The sequence below is a fragment of the Aethalodelphis obliquidens genome, unplaced genomic scaffold, assembly GCF_003676395.1.
Source record: "Aethalodelphis obliquidens isolate GAN/ISIS:26980383/991018 unplaced genomic scaffold, ASM367639v1 scaffold108, whole genome shotgun sequence".
In the NCBI taxonomy this organism is placed as follows: Eukaryota; Metazoa; Chordata; class Mammalia; order Artiodactyla; family Delphinidae; genus Aethalodelphis; species Aethalodelphis obliquidens.
Window position 1 is genome coordinate 790,086 of NW_020838052.1, and position 22,489 is coordinate 812,574.

At 38.1% G+C, this 22,489-nt stretch overlaps 1 long non-coding RNA gene and 1 pseudogene across 1 annotated transcript; one reads left to right on the forward strand and one right to left on the reverse strand.

The window, feature by feature from the left end:
- Window positions 1–278: 278 nt before the first annotated feature.
- LOC113614924 (40S ribosomal protein S4-like) lies at window positions 279–8,185 on the reverse strand (annotated as a pseudogene).
- Window positions 8,186–8,617: 432 nt separating this feature from the next.
- On the forward strand, window positions 8,618–18,493 carry LOC113614906 (uncharacterized). The gene is made up of 3 exons (XR_003430758.1): window positions 8,618–10,013; window positions 15,066–15,128; window positions 16,945–18,493. It is a non-coding gene; the product is annotated as an uncharacterized LOC113614906 (long non-coding RNA).
- The last annotated feature ends 3,996 nt before the right edge of the window (window positions 18,494–22,489 follow it).

Below are 22,489 nucleotides of genomic sequence, written 5' to 3' on the forward strand. Positions count from 1 at the left end.
AGTGCTGGAGTGTTCACTTTTCTCCACATCTTCACCAACACTTGTATTTTGTTGTCTTTTTGGTAATAGCCATTTTGACATGTGTGAGGTGGTATCTCATTGTGATTTTGATTTGCATTTCTCTGATGATTAGTGATGTTGAGCATCTTCTCATGTGTCTGTTGGCCATATGTATGTCTTCTTTGGAAAAATATCAATTTAGGTCCTATGCCCATTTTTTTATGCGGTATTATCTTTAAGTACAAAGACTTTTCCAATCATGTCACTTAGAGTTCATTTTATTCACTGCTGTGTTTGGCCGCCAGTCTCGTTTCTCTCCTCAGCAATGGTAAGGCGGATACCCTTTCTATGAGGAAGAGAGATCCATGGTTTGTTGCCTTTGCCAATAACGAAAATGTTGGAGAGCCGGGTGGCAAAGCTGTTGCCACTGGCATCTTTCACACGAACTACACCTAAAGAACCAGGATGTCTCGCCCGGTTAGTGATTACACCAATTCTTCCCAGGTTAGCACCTCCAGTCACCATGCACAGGTAACCAGTGTCAAATTTGATGAAATCAGTAATCTTGACAGTCTCCAAATCAATTTGAATGGTGTCATTCATCTTGATGAGGGGATCAGGGTAGTGGATGGTGGGAGCATCATGGGTCACCCGATGAGGGATTCCTGTTGTCCCCACAAAGATCTTTCTCACTTTACACAGCTTATACTTGGCCTCCTCAAGTGTAATACAATGAACAGCAAAGCGACTCTTGGTGCCATAGATCAGACGAAAATTCTCTCCAGTCTTGTCAATGCTGATGACATCCATAAAACCAGCAGCAGGTTATATCAGTGCGGACCTTGCCATCAATCCAAATGAAACGCTGCATGCAGATCTTCTTTATTTCATCTCCTGTTAGGGCATACTTAAGTCTGTTCCTTAGGAAGGTGATTGGGGGCGACATTCCCTTAGCTTGTGGGGACTGGTAGATGGACGAGGAGCAAACACACCAGTCAGTTTATCCAGCATTCAATGCTTTGGAGCTGCTACACGCTTCAGGTGCTTCTTGGGACCATGAGCCATGGCTGCACTAGGCACGTAAAGAGCCCTATGCCCATTTTTTAAAAATTAATTTATTTATTTTTGCTGTGTTGGGTCTTAGTTTCTGTGCGAGGGCTTTCTCTAGTTGTGGCAAGCGGGGGCCACTCTTCATCGCGGTGTGCGGGCCTCTCACTATCGCGGCCTCTCTTGTTGCGGAGCACAGGCTCCAGACGCGCAGGCTCAGTAGTTTTGGCTCACGGGCCTAGTTGCTCCACGGCATGTGGGATCCTCCCAGACCAGGGCTCAAACCCGTGTCCCCTGCATTAGCAGGCAGATTCTCAACCACTGCACCACCAGGGAAGCCCCCATGCCCATTTTTTACTTGGGTTGTTTGTTTTTTTGATGTTGAGTTGTATGAGTTCTTTTCATATTTTGCATATTAACCTCTTGTTGGATATATCATTTGCAAAATCTCTCATTTCCGTTTCATTTTGTTGATAGTTTCCTTCACCGTGCAAAAGCTTTTTATTTTGATGTAGTCCCATATTGTTTCCTTTGCCTGAGGAGACCTATCCAAAAACACGTTGCTAAGATTAATGTCAGAGAATGTATTGCCTGTGATTCTTCTATGAATTTTATGGTTTCAGGGGTTACATTTAAGTCTTTAATCCATTTTGAGTTTACTTTTATACATGGTATGAAAAAGTACTCCAGTTTGATTTTTTTTTTTTTTTGGCATATGGCTGTATAGTTTTTCCAACTATATCATTTATTGAAGAAGCTGTCTTTCTCATATTGCATATTTGTGCCTCCTTTGTCATAGACTAATTAACCATATAAATGTGGGTTTATTTCTGGGCTCCCTATTGTGTTCCATTGATATATGTGTCTGTTTTTGTGCCAGTACCATACTGTTTTGATTAGTGTAGCTTTTTAGTATAGTTTGAAATCAGGGAGCATGATACCTCCAGCATTTTCTTCTTTCTCAGACTGTTTTGGCTACTTGGGTTTTAGTTTGTGTGTGATGCCATACAAATTGTAGGATCCTTTGTTCCAGTTCAGTGAAATATTTCATTGGTACTTTGATAAGGATTGCATCAAATCTGTAGATCATCTTGGGTAGTATGGTCATTTTAACAATATTAATTCTTCCCCCCCCCCCCCCCCGCCAACCTCCGGGCTCTGCCACTTTATTTATTTATTTATTTATAACAGAAAGTTTTTTTAATGGATTATTTATTTTATAGTCACAAAACTAAAAATGTTTAATGAATTATCTTATTTAATCCTTTCTTCTCTGAAAATTAGGTGTATTATCTTTATTTTATTTTTTTAACATCTTTATTGGAGTATAATTGCTTTACAATGGTGTGTTCGTTTCTGCTTTATAACAAAGTGAATCAGTTATACATATACATATATCCCCATATCTCTTCCCTCTTGCATCTCCCTCCCTCCCACCCTCCCTATACCACCCCTCTAGGTGGTCACAAAGCACCAAGCTGATCTCCCTGTGCTATGTGGCTGCTTCCCACTAGCTATCTATTTTACGTTTGGTAGTGTATATATGTCCATGCCACTCTCTCACTTTGTCCCAGCTTACCCTACCCCCTCCCCATATCCTCAAGTCCATTCTCTGGTAGGTCTGCATCTTTATTCCCATCTTGCCCCTAGGTTCTTCATGACCTTTGTTTTTTTTGGATTCCATATATATGTGTTAGCATATGGTATTTGTCTTTCTCTTTCTGACTTACTTCACTCTGTGTGACAGACTCTAGGTCCATCCACCTCACTACAAATAACTCAATTTCGTTTCTTTTTATGGCTGAGTAATATTCCATTGTATATATGTGCCACTTCTTCTTTATCCATTCATCTGTTGATGGACATTTAGGTTGCTTCCATGTCCTGGCTATTGTAAATAGAGCTGCAATGAACATTTTGGTACATGACTCTTTTTGTATTATGGTTTTCTCAGGGTATATGCCTAGTAGTGGGATTGCTGGGTCGTATAGTAATTCTATTTTTAGTGTTTTAAGGAACCTCCATACTGTTCTCCATAGTGGCTGTATCAATTTACATTCCCACCAACAGTGCAAGAGTGTTCCCTTTTCTCCACACCCTCTCCAGCATTTATTGTTTCTAGATTTTTTGATGATGGCCATTCTGACTGGTGTGAGATGATATCTCATTTTAGTTTTGATTTGCATTTCTCTAATGATTAATGATGTTGAGCATTCTTTCATGTGTTTGTTGGAAATCTGTATATCTTCTTTAGAGAAATGTCTATTTAGGTCTTCTGCCCATTTTTGGATTGGGTTGTTTGTTTTTTTTTGATACTGAGCTGCTTGAGCTGCATGAGCTGCTTGTAAATTTTGGAGCTTAATCCTTTTTCAGTTGCTTCATTTGCAAATCTTTTCTCCCATTCTGAGGGTTGTCTTTTGGTCTTGTTTATGGTTTCCTTTGCTGTGCAAAAGCTTTGAAGTTTCATTAGGTCCCATTTGTTTATTTTTGTTTTTATTTCCATTTCTCTAGGAGGTGGGTCAAAAAGGATCTTGCTGTGATTTATGTCATAGAGTGTTCTGCCTAACAATATTAATTCTTCCAATCCATGAACATGGTATATCTTTCCATCCGTTTGTGTCATCTTCAATTTCTTTCATCAATACCTATTCGTTTTCCAAGTATGAGTCTTTTACTTTCTTGGTTAGGTTTATTCCTAGGTATTTAATTCTTTTTGATTCAGTTGTAAATAGGCTTGTTTTATTAATTTCTCTTTCTGATAATTCATTATTATTGTATAGAAAGGCAACTGACTTCTATGTATTAATTGTGTATCCTGCAACGTTACTGAATTCATTTATTATTTCTAATAACTTTTAGGTGTTTTTTTTTTAATTGGGGTATAGTTGCTTTACAATGTTGTGTTAGTTTCTGCTGTACAGTGAAGTGAATCAGCTATATGTATACATATATCTCCTTGGGGATTTCTTTCTCATTTAGGTCACCACAGAGCACTGAGTAGAGTTCCCTGTGCTATACAGCAGGTTCTTATTAGTTATCTATTTTATACATATTAGTGTATATGTGTCAATCCCAGTTTCCCAGTTCATCCCACCCCTTTTAGGTGGTGTCTTTAGGATTTTCCCTATGTAGTATCATTTCATCTGCAAACAGTGACAATTCTACTTATTCATTTTCAATATTGATTCCATTTATTTCTTTTCCTTGTCTGACTGCTGTGGTTAGGACTTCCAATATTATGTTGAATAAAAGTGAAGAGAGTGGGCATCTTTGTCTTGTTTCTGACCTTAGAGGAAATGCTTTCAGTTTTTCACCACTGAGCATGAAGTTAGCCATGGACTTGTCTTCTATGGCCTTTATTATGTTGTGATATATTCCCTCTATACTCACCTTGTTGAGAGAGAGTTTTTATCATAAATGTATGTTGAAATTTGTCAAATGTCTTTTCTGTCTTTTGAGATGATCATATGATTTTTGTCACTCATTTTGTTACTGTGGTATGGCATACTGTTTGATTTGTGGATGTTGAACCATTACTGATCTCTGGAAAAATTCCACTTGATTATGGTTACAATTCTTTTATTGTGTTGCTGAATTTTGTTTGCAAATACTTTGTTGAGGATTTTTGATTCTATGTCTCTCAGGAATGTTGGACTGTAATTTTCTTTTCTTGGTGTCCTTGTCTAATTTTGAGATTAAGGTAATGTTGGTCTCAAAAAATGCATTTAGATGTGTTGCCCCCTCCATTTCCTATATTTTAGAAGAGTTTGAGAAGTATTGGTATTTATTATTTAAATGTTTGGTAGAATTCACCATCGAAGCCATCTAATCCAGGGCTTTTAATGTTTTGGGAGTGGTTGGTCTATTTATATTTTCTGTTTCTTCCTAAATCAGTCTTGGTAGGTTGTATGTTTCTAGGAATTTATCAGTTTCCTATAGGTTGTCCAATTTGTTGGTATATAATTCTTCATAGTAGTCTCTTATTATCCTTTGTATTTCTGTGGTATCAATTGTAACATCTCTATAATTTCTGATTTTATTTGAGACTTGCTCTTTTTTTCTTGGTGAATGCAGCTAACATTTTGTCAATTTTATTTATCTTTTCAAGGAATGAGCTCTTAATTTTATTGATTTTTTTGATTGTCCTTTTAGTCTCTATTTCATTTATTTCCACTCTGATCTTTATTATTTCCTTCCTTCTACTGACTTTGGGCTTCATTTGTTCTTCTTTTTTCTAGTTCCTTGAGGTATAAAGTTAAGTTGTTTATTTGAGCTTTTTATTATTTTATGATGTAGGCATTTATCTCTATGAATTTCCCTCTTGCAACTCCTTTTGCTGTAGCCCATATGTTTTGGTATGTTGTATTTCCATTTTCATTGACTCAAGGCATTTTTTATTTCTCTATTGAATTTTTCTTTTATTCATTGGTTTTTCAGTAACATGTTTAATCTCCACTTATTTGTGAATTTTCCACTTTTCTTCTTCTAATTGATTTCTATAGTCCAAAAAGATGCTTGATATGATTTCAATTTTCTTAAATTTATTTTTTTAAGTTATTTTATTTATCTATTTTTTTGGGCTACGTGGGGTCTTCATTGCTGCGTATAGGCTTTCTCTAGTTGTGGCGAGAGGGGGCTATTCTTTGTTTTGGTGCGCAGGCTTCTTATTGCAGTGGCTTCTCTTGTTGCAGAGCATGGGCTCTAGGCACGTGGGCTCAGTAGTTGTGGCACGCGGGCTCTAGAGCATGCAGGCTTCAGTAGTTGTGATGCGCAGGCTCAGCAGTTGTGGCACATGGGCTTAGGTTCTCCGCAGCATGTGGGATCTTCCTGGACCAGGGATCAAACCCGTGCCCCTGCATTGGCAGGTGGATTCTTAACCACTATGCCACCAGGGAAGTCCCTTAAATTTATTAAGACTGGTTTTGTGCACTAACATATGATGTATCCTGGAGAATGTTCCATGTGTTCTTGAGAAGAATGTGTATTCTGTTTCTTTTGGATGGAATGTTGTATATATTTTGTTAAATTCATCTTGTCATTTAAGGTCAATGTTTCCTTGTGGATTTTCTGTCTGGATGATATATCCATTGATAAAAGTGGGGTATTAAAGCCCTCTACAATTATGTATTGCTTTTTATTCTCCCTTTAGGTCTATTAATATTTCTTTGTATATAGGTGCTCCTATGTTGGGTGCATAAATATCTAAAATTATTATAGGCATACCTTGGAAATACTGTGAGCTTGGTTCCAGATCACTTCAATAAAGTGAATATTGCAATAAAGTGAGTCACATGAATTTTTTGGTTTTCCAGTGCATATAAATGTCATGTTTACACTACACTGTAGTCTACTGTGTGCAACAGCATTATATCTTTGAAAAAGTACTAAAAAATGCTGACCATCATCAGACAATGCAGGGTTGTCACGAAACTTTGATTTGTAAAAAATGCAATGTCTGTAAAGCACAATAAACAAAGGGCAATAAAATGAGGTATGCCTGTATATCCTCCTGTTGGATTGACTCCTTTATCATTATCTAATGACCTAATTTGTATATTATTGCAGTCTTTGTCTTAAAGTCTATTTTCTCTGATATAAGTATAGCTACTCCAGCTTTCTTTTGGTTTCCATTTACATGGAAGATCTTTTTACATTCTTTAACTTTCAATCTGTGTGTGTCCTTTCATCTGAAGTAAGTGTCTTGTAGGCAGCATATATATGGGTCTTGTTTTTTAATCCATTTAGCCACTTCATGTCTTTTGGTTGGATAATTTAGTCCATTTACATTTAAGTTAATTTTTGAGAGGTATATACTTTTTGCCGTTTTGTTCATTGTTTTCTGGTTGTTTTTTTTGCAGTTCTTCTCTGTTCTTTTCTATTTCTCTTGTTCTCTTCCCTTGTGGTTTGATGATTTTCTTTAGTGTTATATTTGGATTCCTTTCTCTTTATTTTTTGTGTATCTATTATAAGTTTTTTGTTTTTGGTTACCATGAGGTTCATATCTAACAATCTGTATATAAAGCAGATTATTTCAAGTTGATAGTTGCTTAAATTCAAATGCATTCTAAAAGCACTATATTTTAACTTACTCCCCCTTTTAATATTTTTGACAGCCTATTTTAAATCTTTTTATTTTGTGTATCCCTCAACTACTTATTGTACTTTTAGTTGATATTACTACTTTTGTTTTTTACCTTTCATGCTAGCTTTATAAGTGGCTTTGTTATATATTTGTTTTTACCAAGATTTTCTCTTTTGCATATTTTCTTATTTCTATTTATGGACTCTTCCATTCTGCTTAAAGAAGTCCCTTTATCATTTCTTGTAAGGCTGGTTTAGTGGTGATGAATTCGTTTAGTTTTTGCCTGTCTGGCAAACTATTTCTCCTTCAATTCTGAATGATAACCTTGCTGAATAGAATAGTCTTGGTGTAAGTTTTGTCCTTTCAGCACTTTGAATGTATCATGCCACTTCTTCCTGGCCTGCAAAGTTTCTGCTGAAAAATTCACTGATAATCTTAAGGGGGTTCACTTATATGTAACTAGTTGTTTTACACTTGTTGCTTTAAAAATTCTCTTTATTTTTAACTTTTGGCATTTTAATTGTAATGTGTCTTGGTGTGGATCTCTTTGGGTTTATCTTGTTTAGGACTCTCCATACTTGGATGTCTGTTTCTTTCCCCAGGTTAGGGAAGTTTTCAGCCATTATTTCTACAAAGAAGTTTTCTGCCCCTTTCTTTCTTTTCCTTCTGGAGGTCCCTATAATGCAAATGTTAGTATGCCTGAGGTTGCCCAGAGTTCCCTTAAACTATCCTCATTCCACAGAATTCTGTTTTCTTTTTGCTGTTCTGATTGGATGATTTCCACACCCTGTCTTCCAGATCATTGGTCTGTTCTTCTGTATTATCTAACCTTCCATTGATTCCCTCTAGTGTATTTTTCATTTCAGTTATGTGTTTTTCACCTCTGATTGGTTCTTTTTTATATTTTATAAATTTTTTTGAAGTTCTCACTGTGTTCATCCATTCTTCTCCAAGTTCAATGAGAATCTTTATGACCATCACTTTGAATTTTTTTTTTTTTTTTGCGGTACGTGGGCTTCTCACTGCCATGGCCCCTCCCGCCACAGAGCACAGGTCCCGGATGCGCAGGCCCAGCAGCCATGGCCCGCAGGCCCAGCCGCTCCTTGGCATGCGGGACCCCCCCAGACCGGGGCATGAACCCATGTCCCCTGCATCAGCAGGTGGACACCCAACCACTGCGCCACCAGGGAAGCCCTGAATTCTTTTTTTTAAGGGGCCACCACTTCTTTATTATTATTATTATTTATTTATTTTTGGCTGCATTGGGTCTTCATTGCTGTGCACAGGCTTTCTCTAGTTGCCATGAGCAGGGGTTACTCTTCTTTGTGGTGCATGGGTTTCTCATTGTGGTGGCTTCTCTTGTTGCAGAACATAGGTTCTAGGCACGCAGGCTTCAGTAGTTGTGGTGCATGGGCTCTAGAATGCAGGCTCAGTAGTTGTGGCTCACGGTCTTAGTTACTCCACAGTATGTGGGATCTTCCTGGACCAGCGTTCAAACCCATGTCCCCTGCATTGGCAGGCATATTCTCAACCACTGTGCCACCAGGGAAGCCCATTTTTATTCTTTATAAATTATATTACTTATTCCCATATCATTAAGATCTATTTCTGAGGGTTTTGTCTCGTTCTTTCATTTTGAACATATTTTTCTGTTTCCTCACTTTGCTTTGATCTCTATGTTTATTTCCATGTATTAGGCAATATTGCTACCTCTCTCATTCTTGAAGGAGTGACCTTGTGTAGATGATGATCCTTCTCATTCAACCTCGTCCTAGCTCTTGGTTGTCTCACAAATCTTTGCAGTTGTCTATACCACCTGATTTATTCTTGATATGCCCCTGATGTTGAGGATGTACTGAGACCTCTCAGTGTTCCAAGGGGAGGAATCTCATTTAACCCCAGTGTCAGTCTGATTGGAAGCCAGACCCTCAGGCAGTACTTTTAAAGTACACAGATATATACATTCCAGTGGAGCCATAATTGTATTCTCTGCTGGCTTCCAGATGAGGAGACCTGGAGGTGTCCTCTGGGTAACAGCTACAAACATTGGGGCTCCTGACTAGTATATAAGTTGCACTCTGGGGAGCCTTGTTGAGCATTAGTGAGGCCAAGAGGGTGGGCAAGGATGGTGTCTCCCTGCTTATGTACCCTGGGAGCACCTCCTTAACCTCTAGATGTGTGGGAAACCTGAAGCCTCTACTTCAGGGTGAAGTTCCAGGCTAAGTAAATAGGCCTTTTTCACAGGAAGACTGAGATTGTGTTTCAGTCTGCTGTCTGTGCAGTACCCTGGTGTTGGTGGCCTGCTGAGAACTGTCTTTCTGATTGTTACAGTCCCATGGAGCTCTGGAATGCCAGCCCTCTTGGTCAACAGGGCCAGGCAATCAAGTGCTGTCCCTTTTGTGAATTGTACATGCCCAACAACTTTGGCTAGGAAGCTGGAGAGTGTATGGTGCAGGGCTTGTTCCCTTTTTTCATAAAGGCAGTGGAAAAATGACTGCATACAGTTGCAGGCTTCAGCAACACAGCAGTAGAGTGCCTTGTCTGAGTGCATGTCAGCTTTAGGCCAGGTGTAGGAGAATGCTGCAACTGCTCATATTTGCAAGACCCAGCCTGGTGGCAGGGAAGTGTTGAGCTGGCTTTAGGCTGGGAGAGGAATAATACTGCAACTTGTCATACTCGCCTTCCCCAGCCAGGGAACGGTGTGTGTGTGTGTGTGTGTGTGTGTGTGTGTGTGTGTGCTGCAACAACAGACATTCCCTAGTTTCAGCAAGGTGGTGGGATAGTGCTGTGACTGCTCGCCCCCACATCTCAAGTCAATTCTCACATTCTTTTCAGGTGGAATGATCCTTATATAGCTGTATATTTATTGTATCCTTGGGAGGAGGTAAGTTCAGGCTCTTTTTATGCTGCCATTTTGAACCCTATTATCTTAACTTTTATTTTTAATATTGGCTTAACAGATGCAAAAATTCTCAATAAAATACTAGCAAATCAAATCCGGCAAGGTATAAAAAGAATTATACACTGCAACCATGTGTAAATTATTCCAGGTATGCAAGGCTGGTTCAACGTTTGAAAATTGATAAATGAAATCCATCACATCAACAAACTAAAAAAGAAAATCACATGTTCATATCAATAGATGCAGAAAACACATTTGACAAAATCCAGCACTCATTCCTGATAAACTCTCAGTAAATTAGGAACAGAGGGGAACTTTATCAACTTGATAAGGACTATCTATGAAAAAATCTATCACTAACATCCTACTTAATGGTGAGAAACTTGAAGCTTTCCCACTATGATCAGGTACAGGGAAAAGATTTCCTCTCTCACCATTCCATTTCTGAAAGTCTTTGCTAATGCAATAAGACAAGAAAAGGAAACAAAATGTATACAGATTGGGAAGGAAGAAATAAAATTGTGTTTTCAGATAACATGATAGTCTTTGTAGATAATTGAAAGAATCAACAAAAAACTCTTGGGACTAATAATTGATTATAGTAAGGTTGCAGAATAAGATTTTAATGTACAAAAATCAATTTCTTTTCTACATATCAGCAACAAATAAGTTGAATTTGAAATTAGAAATGTAATATCATTTACATTAGCTTCCCCAAAATTAAATATTTAGATATAAATCTAACAAAACATGTACAAGATCTATATGAGAAAAATTATAAAATGCTGATTAATGAAATCAAAAGAGAACTAAATAAATGATGAGAGAGTCCATGTTCATGGGTAGGAATATTTAATATTGTCAAGATGTCAGTGCTTCTGAAATTGATCTATAGATTCAATGCAATCCCAATCAAAATCCCAGCACTTTTTTTTTTTCCCCAGTACGCGGGCCTCTCACTGCTGTGGCCTCTCCCATTGCGGAACACAGGCTCTGGACGTGCAGTCCCAGCAGCCATGGCTCATGGGCCCAGCCACTCTGCGGCATGTGGGATCCTCCCGGACTGGGGCATGAACCCACATCCCCTGCATCGGCAGGCGGACTCTCAACCACTGTGCCACCAGGGAAGCCCCCAGCACGTTTTTTTATGGATATTGACAAACTGATTCAAAAGTTTATAGGGAATTCCCTGGTGGCCCAGTGGTTAGGACTTGGGGTTCAAATATTGGTTGGGGAACTAAGATCCTGCAAGCCACTGGCCAAAGGAAAAAAAAAGTTTATATGGAGAGTTAAAAGACCCAGGATAGCCAACACATATTGAAGGAGAGAACAAAATTATAGGATTGACATCATCTGACTCCAAGAACTACAATAAAGCTACAGTCATCAAGAGTGAGATATTAGGGAAAGAACTGACAAATAGATAAATGGAACAGAATAGAGAGTCCGTAAATAGACCTGCATAAATATAGTCAACTGATCTTTGACAAAGGAGCAAATGCAATAAAATAGAGCAAAGAGAGTCTCTTCAATAAATGGTGCTGGAAAAACTGGATATCCACATGCATAAAAATGAATCTAGACACAGACCTTACACAGTTCAAAAAAAATCAACTCAACATGGATCATAGACCGAATTGTATAATGTAAACCTATAAAACTCTTAGAACATAACATAGTAGAAAACCTAGATGACCTTGGTATGGTGATGACTTTTTAGATAAAACACTAAAGGAATGATCTATGAAAGAAATAATAAACAAGACTTTATTAAAATTAAAATCTTCTGTTCTGTGAAAGATGCCAAGAAAAATAGGAGGCAAGCCACAGACAGAGAAAATATTTACAAAAACACCACTGATAAAGGACTGTTATCCTAAATATACCAATAATTCTTAAAACTCGCCTATAAGAAAACATACAACCTGATTAAAAATGGGCCCCAAACCTTAACAGATACTTTACCAAAGAAGATACACAGATAGTGAATAAACATGTGAAATGATGCTTTACATTCTATGTCATCAGAAAATGCAAATTAAAACAACAGTGAGATACCACTTCCCACCTATTAGGATGACCAAATCTGGAACACAGATTGGCAGTTTCTTACAAAACTAAACATACTCTTACCATATAATCCAGCAATCACATTCCTTGGTTTTTACCCAAAAGGAGTTGAAAATTTTGTCCACACAAAAACCTGGACATGGATGTTTATAGCAGCTTTATTCATAATTATCCAAACTTGGAAGCGACCAAGATGTCCTTTGGTAAGTGAATGGATAAATAAACTGTGGTACATTCAGACAGTGGGAAATTATTCAATGATAAAAAGAAATGAGCTATCAAATCATAAAAGGACATGGAGGAAACAAATGCATATTGCTAAGTGAAAGAAGCCAATCTGAAAAGGCTACATACTGTATGATTCCAATTTTATGACATTCTGGAAAAGACAACATTTGTCTCCATTTTTACTGTGAAGACAGTAAAAAGATCAGTGTATGCCAGGGGTTGGGGTGGCGGGAGGAATGAAGAGGTGGAACAAAGAGAATTTTTAGGAAAGTAAAAATACTTTGTATGATATTATAATAATAGATACATGGCATTATACATTTGCCCAAACTCATAGATTGTATGACACCAAGAGTGAACCCAAAGGTAAACTATGGACTTTGGGTGATTATAATGTGTCAATGTAGATTAATCAATTATAACAACTGTACAATTCGGGTGAGTGATGTTGAAAGTGGGGGAAGCTATGCATGTGTGGGGACAGGAGGTGAATGTGAAATCTTTGTACCTTCCTCTCAATTTTGCTGTGAACCTAAAACTGCTGTAAAATAATAAAGTACAATATTTAAAGACTTACCTTAAAATATATTTTTTGCATACTACCTCATGGATTTCAGATTTGTCTGTCATATGAATTTTAACATGTATTAACTGAAAACTAATAAAACAGAAGTTATTTTACCAGCAAAATGGGTTTTATTTGGGAAACAGCAATTAATTGCACTTTAAGACATGCAATCTATGTCAAACCACAGACATGTCCAGAGAACAAAGGAAAAGAGGCTGCTTTTATAGGGAAGCAGGCGTAGTTGAGAGGGACAGCTCTAAGTAAAAGTTCATTGGAGAAAAGTAGGAGTTCATGGTGGTGATGGTTTCTCATTGGCTGAGCTGCATCCATTCCTTATTGGTTGGGCTGTTGCTGAGCAAGGAAAATTCTTCCTTCAGGATACTAAAGTAGTTGTACTTTCTGTTTGGGAGTGCAACTTATGCTTCTACCTGTTGGGCATGCAAATCAAGGTCAGTGCATGCAAAGGATGGCCAGTGATAATGCATGCATGAGAGTCATTCCCAACTTTAATTTTAGTTGAGGTTTCCTTTATTAATTTTCAAATGTATAGATTGGTTAAAAACAAACACAATCAGAATACAGAACAGTTCTATTACCCCTTAAACTGCCTGTGTTATCCCTTTGTTTTCATGTTTCCCCTCTATTCCTAAATCCTGACAACCACTGGTCTGTTTTCTGTCAGTATATAAATGGAATCACAGAATAGAATATAGGACTTTTGAGAACAGCTATTATTTTCACTCAGCTTTGAGATTAGTTAATTTTGTTCCATGTAACAATGCTTTATTCCTTTTAATTCTGGAGTGGTACTCCATTGTATGGATATACCACAGTTTGTTTATACATTCCCTCATTGAAGGCTATTTGGGTTGTTCCCAATATATGGGGATTATGAATGGAGCTTTTACAAACATTTGTGTACAGATTTTTGCAGGTACAGAATTGTTATTTTTGTGGAGCAAATACTTGGTTTAGGATTGCTGGTCCTTATGGTACATTTATGTTTAACTTTTTACAGCTTTATTGAGCTATAATTGATATTAAAAGGGCACACATTTAATGTATACAATTTGATGAGTTTGGACATATTCATACACCCATGATCACCACGATCAGGTAATAAACTTACCCATCACCTCTAAAAGTTTCCTTTCATCCTTTTTTTTGTGATACGAATTATATTTGTAAGAAACTGACAAACTGTGTTTCAGAGTGGCTCTACCATTTTGCCCACACACTATGCAGGTATGAGAGTTATAGTTCTGCTAACTATAGTTCTGCTCCATCCTCACCAGCACTTGGTGTTGTTATAATTGTTTACTTTAGATATCGTAAAAGGTGTGTAGTGGTACTCATAGTTTTAGCTTTTAGTTCTCTAATGGCTAATGATGGTGAACATCTTCTTATCTGCTTATCTGTCATCCTATAATCCTCTTTTGTGAAGTGTCTGCTCATGTCTTTTGCCCACATATGAATTGTGTCACTTATTTTCTTAGCATTGAGTTTTGTGAGTTCTGGCTACAAGTCGTCATTGGATATGTAATTTGCAAATATTATTTCCCAGTCAGTGGTTTACGTTTTCCTTCTTTTAACAGTGACTATATCAGAGCAAATATTTTAAATTTTAATGAATTCTAATTTATCAATTATATCTTAATGGATTGTATCTCTAGTGTCATGTCTACTATTTGCCTATACCAATGCCATTAAGATTTTCTCCTTTGTATTCTTCTGAATGTTTTGTAATTTTACATTTGGATCTATGATCCATTTTGACTTAATATTTATATAAGGTGTGGAGTTTAAGTTGAGGTTCATTTAAAAAATATGGATACCCAATTTTCTCAAAACCATTAAAAGAATTACTATTCTCCCACCATCAAGATGCCTTTGTATCTTTGTAAAAAAAAAATCAAGTGACTATATTCACGTGGGTCTATTTCTGGACTCTTATGTTGATTTATGTCTTTATCAGTGCAAATTTCATGTTGTCTTAATTACTATAGCTTCATAGTAAGTCTTGAATTAGTGTGATTATTCCAAATTTCTTCTTTTTAATATTCTTTTCTTCTAGTTCTTTTGCCTTTCCATATAAAGTTTAAAATCAGTTTGTCTGTATCTACAACTAATCCACTGGAGTTTTGATTGGAATTATGTTTAATCCTTAGGTCAATTTGGAGAGAGCTGAAAAATTTCCTGCACCTCCACAAGTCTTTTAATCCATGAACATGGTATGGTTCTCAGTTAATTTAGGTGTTCTTTGATTTTTCATCAGTATTTTTTAGTTTTCAGCCTGCATATCCTGTACATGTTTTTAGGTTTTTACATATTTCATTTTTGTGGAGCTACTATAAGTGGTAATTTTTAAAATTCCATTTTCCAGTTGAATTTTGGTAGCGCACAGAAATACAATTGATTTTTTCCTGAGCTATCTTGAGATATATTTGACATGTAACATTGTCTAAGTTTAAGGTGTACAACATGATGATTTGATACATGTATATATTGCAAAATGGTTACCAAATAAGGTTAGTTAACACCTCCATTATGTTACATAATTGCCTTTTGTTGTGGTGAGAACATTTCATATTTACTCTCTTCACAACTTTCAAGTATTCAATACAGTATTATTAACTATATTCACCTTGCTCTACATTAGATCCCCAAAACTCAATCATCTTAACTGGAAGTTTGTATCCTTTGTCCAACATGTCTCCATTTCCCCCACTCTCCATTCCTTGGCAACCATTATTCTACTATGTTTCTATGACATTGGCTTTTTTAGATTCTACATATAAGTGAGATCATAAGTATTTGTGTTTTTCTGTCTAACTTATTTCACTTAGCATAAATGCCCCCAAGGTCCATCCATATTGTTGCAAATGGTAAGACTTCCTTCTTTTTCATGGCTGAATAATATTCCATTATTTGTGAGTGTTATATATGTATACATACACACATATGTATATAAATTCACATTTTAAAAATCCATTCATACATCAGTGGACACTTAGGTTGTTTCAGTCTCTTGGTTATTGTGAATAATTCTGCAATGAACGTTGGGATGCAGATATCTTCTTGAGATGGTGATGTCATTTCTTTGGACATAGACCTAAAAGTGGGATTGCTGGATCATATGAGAGTTCTATTTTTAATTTTTTGAGGAAACTTCATTCTATTATATGTAGTGATTATACCAATTTACATTTCCATCAATAGTTCACAAAGGTTTGGTTTTCTACACATTTTTGCCAACACTTGTTATCATTTGTCTTTTTAACAATAGCAGTTCTAATAGGTATGAGGTGATATTTCATTGTGTTTTTAAAAGTAAATTTATTTATTTTTATTTATTTATTTTTGGCTGCATTGGGTTTTTGTTGCTGTGTGTGGGCTTTCTCTAGTTGTGGTGAACAGGGGTTACTCTTCATTGTGGTGCATGGGCTTCTCATTGCAGTGATTTTTCTTGTTGTGGAGCACAGGCTATAGGTGCATGGGCTTCAGTAGTTGTGGCATGTGGGCTCAGTAGTTGTGGCCCATGGGCTCTAGAGCATAGGCTCAGTAGTTGTGGCGCACAGGCTTAGTAGCTCTGCAGCATGTGGGATCTTCCCGGACCAGGGTTCAAACCCGTGTCCCCTGCATTGGCAGGCGGATTCTTAACCACTGTGCCACCAGGGAAGTCCCTCTCATTGTGGTTTTGATTTGCATTTCACTGATGATTAGTGATGTTGAGCACCCTTTCATGTACCTTTTGGTCATATGTATATCTTTTTTGGAAAAATGTCTATTCATTTCCTCTGCCTGTTTTTAAATTGGGTTGTTGGTTTTTGTTGCTATTGAGTTGTATGCATTCTTTATATATTTTTGGATATTAACCCCTTATCAGATATATAATTTGCAAACATTCTTTCCCATTCCATAGGTTGCCTTTACATTTTTTTTTTTGGTGTGAAGAAGGTTTTTAGTTTGATGTAACCCACTTGCTTCATTTTGCTCTTGTTGCTTATACTTTGGGTGTCATATTTAAAAAATCATTGCTGACTCTAGGAGTCAAGATGGTGAAATAGGAGGACATGGAATTCGCCTCTCCTCACAAGTACCTCAAGAATACATCTACAAATGGAACAGTTCTCACAGACCACCTGCTGAATACTAGTGGAAGACCTTGGACACCTAAAAGGACAAGAAAACCCCCCAGCAACTGGGTAAGATGAAAGAAAGAGAAAAAAGAAAAGAGGAAACAGGAAGGGACCAGCACCGCTGACAGGGAGATGAAGGTGAGGAGAGCTTCCTGCACTCAGAGAAGCCCCCTCATGGTGGAGAAATCAGCTGGGACAGAGAGAGACCTTTGGGGGATTGCGAGATCAGAGGATAACACAGCAACAGGTCTGTGGAAAGCAGGACAGAGTAAGATCTATGCACATGGTCCTTGCTGCAGCCCTGTGCACCCCACCTTGAGTTGTGTGTCTCTTGGTGTGGAGGGGGGCTGGGTACTGGAAAGTGGGGTTCAGAGAGTGGACCCAGGGAGGGGACAGCTGTTGGCTGTGAAGAGACAGCCTGAAGGAATGGGAGTAAGGAGATCCACAACCAGGAATGTTTGTGGAAGAAGCCCAGGCCACCATAGAAACAAGGCACCACTGTTGAGTGGTGCACAAGGGGCGGGGCCACCATTGCAATGCTGTTCCCTACCCTCCAGCCCCTGACTCTGCATGCAGTGGAGGGGCACCCGTCTGAGAAGGTTGGCCTGCACCTCAAGCCTAGGCCTCCTCTGCCCACGCAGGGTCCGGGGTCCTGAGCGCTGCCCCAACCAAAGCCTCCAGGGAACCAGCCCTGGGTGCCCCAACCTGAGACGGGAATCTGCCAGTGCTGGCGGGGGCTGAGTGCTAAAGTGTGGGGTTAGGAGAGTGGACCTGGGGAGAAGGCTCCTGTTGGCTGCATGGAGATGGCCTGAAGGGATGGGAATGAGGAGCTCAGGTGCGCGGAGACAACCTGAGGGGACAGGAGTGAGGGGTTCTGTGGTTGGGAATCCTCCTGGAGGAAGCGTGGTCTGCCTTGGAAACGAGGTGCCATTGTTGAGTGGTGCGCAAGGGGCTGGGCTGTCATCGTGGACTCTCTCCCCACACGCCAGCCCCTGCTTCTGCGGGAACTGCCCACCAGAGTGCCTCAGACTGTTGCAACTTCCTGCTGGTCTCTGCAGCTGCATGCACTAGAGGGGGATCCCATCAGAGTGAGTGTGAGTGCCCCAGTTGTGACCACCTGATCCATCCCTGCCCTGAGCAAGCAAGTGTGCCCCAGTCAGCTGTTCCTTTTACCCCGTCTCACCTGGAACAGATGCCTGAGGGTGGCCCACACGTAGAAGTGGGACCAAAACCAAAGCTGAGCCCCAGGGGCTGTACAGCTGCACAAGGGAGAGGAACAGAAATCTCTCTGTATAGCTGCACAAGCTGTGGGTTAAATCCCCATGATCAGCTTGGTAAACCCTGCATCTGTGGAATATCTGAATAGACAATGAGTGCTCCCACAACTGAGACCAGTCTAGCTTTAGCAGCCATGGACTTTGGGGGCAAGTACATGCAGGAGTTGGGGCAGGTTCTGACCTGCCCCAACTCCTGAATGTACTTGCCCCCAAAGTGCCCACAGTGGTTCCAGAGACCTACCTAGAGGTATTGGAGGGCCTCCTGGGGAGGTGGGGGTTGGCAATGCCTCACTGTGGGGGCAAGAACACTGACAGCTGAGACCCCAGGAAATTTTTTTTTGTTTTGCTCTCCTGTTATTCTTTTACTTTTTAAATTTTTTTCTTTTCTTTTTTAAAAATTTGTGTAAGATATTTTTTATTTTTCTATTTTTATTTTACGATTTTGTTCTTTCATTTTTTTGTTTTTCTCTTTGTTTTCTTTTGTTTTTATCTTTTTTCCACTGTTTTTTTGTGTTTGTTTTATGTATTCTTTGCTTTTTTTCTTAGTTTGCTTTCTGTTTTTGTTTTGATTTTTTAAAAATTTATTTATTTATTTATCTATCTATTTATTTATTTATTTATTTATTTTGGCTGTGTTAGGTCTTTGTTGCTGTGCAAGGGCTTTCTCTAGTTGCAGTGAGCAGGGGCTACTTTTCATTGCAATGTGAGGGTTTCTCACTGTGGTGGCTTCCCTCATTGTGGAGCATGGGCTCTAGGCACGTGGGCCCAGTAGTTGTGGTTTGCAGGCTCTAGAGCACAGGCTCAGTAGTTGTGGCACATGGACCTAGCTGCTCTGCAGCATGTGGGATCCTCCCGGATCAGGGCTCGAACCCATGTGCCCTGCTCCAGCAGGCAGAACTTAACCACTCTGCCACCAGGGAAGTCCCTGTTTTGATTTTTGTTTTCTGTTTTTGTTAGTTTTGCTTTTATTTTTAAAAGATATTTATTTATTTATGTATTTTGGGAGTGCCAGGTCTTAGACACAAGAGGGAGGAGATATGGGGATGTATGTATGTTTAGCTGATTAACTTTGTTATAGAGAAGAAACTAACACACCATTGTAAAGCAATTATACTCCAATAAAGGTGTTAAAAAAAAAGAACTACAATGAGGTGTCACCTCACATTGGTCAGAATGGCCATCATCAAAAAATCTACAAACAATAAATGCTGGAGAGGGTGTGCAGAAAAGGGAACCCTCTTTCACTGTTGGTGGGAATGTAAATTGATACAGCCACTATGGAGAACAGTATGGAGGTTCCTTAAAACACTAAAAATAGAACTACCATATGACCCAACAATCCCACTACTGGGCATATACCCTGAGAAAACCATAATTCAAAAAGAGTCAGTACCAAAATGTTCATTGCAGCTCTATTTACAATAGCCAGGAGATGGAAGCAACCTAAGTGTCCATCATCAGATGAATGGATAAAGAAGATGTGGCACATATATACAATGGAATATTACTCAGCCATAAAAAGAAACGAAATTGAGTTATTCGTAGTGAGGTGGATTGACCTAGAGTCTGTCACACAGAGTGAAGTAAGTCAGAAAGAGAAAAACAAATACCGCATGCTAACACATATATATGGAATCTAAGAGAAAAAAAAAAAAGGTCATGAAGAACCTAGGGGTAAGATGGGAATAAAGACACAGACCTACTAAAGAATGGACTTGAGGATATGGGGAGGGGGAAGGGTAAGCTGTGATAAAGTGAGAGAGTGGCATGGACATATATACACTACCAAATATAAAATAGATAGCTAGTGGGAAGCAGCCGCATAGCACAGGGAGATCAGCTCGGTGCTTTGTGACCACCTAGAGGGGTGGTATAGGGAGGGTGGGAGGGAGGGAGATGCAAGAGGGAAGAGATATGGGAACACATATATATATGTATAACTGATTCACTTTGTTATAAAGCAGAAACTAACACACCATTGTAAAAAAAAAAAGAATAAACCATTTCTCTATCATCAAAAAAAAGATAATATAATAATATAATATGTGGATAATAATCCACATATTAATTGTCAAATGTTAAAAACAAGTAGAGGATCTTAAAAGCAGTGAGAGAAGAAGAACTTGTTACCTAGAAGGGAACCAACATAAGACTATCAGCCAATTTTTCAGAAGAATCCTTTGCAGGCCAGAAGAGAGTGAGATGATATATTCAAAGTGTTGAAAGAAAAAAAAATCCTGCCAGCCAAAAATACTCTACTCAACAAAGTTGTCCTTCAGAACTGAAAGAGAGATTAAAAGTTTTCCAGACACATAAAAGCTGAAGGGTTTAATCATCACCAGATCTGCCTTAAAAGAGATATTAAAGGAGTTCTTCAAGCTGAAACAAAAAGATGCTAATTAGTAACAGGAAAACATATGAAACTAAAATGCTCACTGGTAAAGTTAAATATATAATTAAATTAAAAATATTCTAATGTAATGCTGTTAGGTCAATCACATATAACTCTAGTATGAAGGTTAAAAGACCAAAGTGTTAAAAATAACTGTAACATAATTTTTTAATGGATACACAGTGTAAAAAGGTGGAATTTTGACATCAAAAATATACAATTTGGGGGTGGAGGAGTTTGGTACGTGTTAAAAGTTAGTTATCAGATTAAAGTAGACTGTTATAAGTGTAATGTTTTATGTAAGCCTCAAGGTAACTATAAAGCAAATGCCTACAGTATATAGAAAGGAATCTAAGCATACCAGTACAGTACATCAAATAACAAATGAAGAGAACAAGAAAGGAATAAAGGCACAGAGGAATTAAAAAATAACCTGAAAATAATGAATGAAATGGAAACAGTAAGTCCATAATATGAATAACCACTTTAAATATAAATAGAATAAATTCTCCAGTCAAAAGGCATAAAATGGCTTAATGGCTTAAAAAGAAGTTCCAACTGGGGAATTCCCTGGTGGTCCAGTTTTTAGGACTCTGTGCTTTCACTTCCAAGGGCCCAGGTTCAATCCCTGGTCAGGGAACTAAGATCCCAGAAGCTGAAGAGTGAGGCCAAAAAAAAAAAAAAAAAAAAAAGACTATCTTGAAAGAAATATCAATAAGAATTTAAGAATTTTAGAAAGTTCCAAGTATATGAAGTTTATGTTGCCTACAAGAGACTCCCCACAGCTTTAAGGACACACATAAAGTGAAAGTGAAGAGATGGAAAACAGTATTCCATCAGATGAAAACTAAAGGAAAGCAGGAGAAGCTACATTTATATCAGACAAAATAGACTTTACAAAGATTGTAAAAAGAGAAAGAATGTCATTATATAATAATAAAAGGGTCAGTTCATCTAGAAGGTATAACAATTTTAAATATTTATACACCAAGCATAGGAGCACCTAAATATATAAAGCAAATATTAGCGGATCTGAAGAGAGAAATATACATCAATACAATAAAAGCAGGGGACATCAATACCCTGCTTTTGGCAATAGACTATCCAGACAGAAAGTCAATAAGAAAACATTGGATTTAATCTACATGTTAGGACAGATGGAACAAACATATATATATAGAACATTTCATGCAAGAACAGCAGAGTACACATTCTTCTCAAGCTCACACGGAACATTATCCAGGATAGATCATATGTTGGGTGACAAATCAAGTCTTAATAAATTTAAGAAGATTGAAATCATATCAAGTATCATTTCTGATCACAATGATCTGAAACTAGAAATCATTTACAGGAAAATGGAAAAAAATCACAAATAAGTGGAGATTAAATAACATGCTTTGGAAAATCCAACATGTTAAAGAAGAAATCAAAAGAGAAATAAAAATAATACCTTGAGATAGATGAAAATGAAAACAAAACATACTGAAACTTATGGGATGTAGCAAAAGCAGTTCTAAGAGGGAAGTTTCTAGTGAAAAAAGCCTTCATTAAGAAATAAGAAAAATCTTGGCTTCCCTGGTGGCACAGTGGTTGGGAGTCCGCCTACCAATGCAGGGGACACGGGTTCGTGCCCCGGTCCGGGAGGATCCCACATGCTGCGGAGCGGCTGGGCCCGTGAGCCACGGCTGCTGAGCCTGCGCGTCGGAGCCTGCGCTCCGCAACGGGAGAGGCCATAACAGTGAGAGGCCCGCGTACCGCAAAAAAAAAAAAAAAAAAAAAAA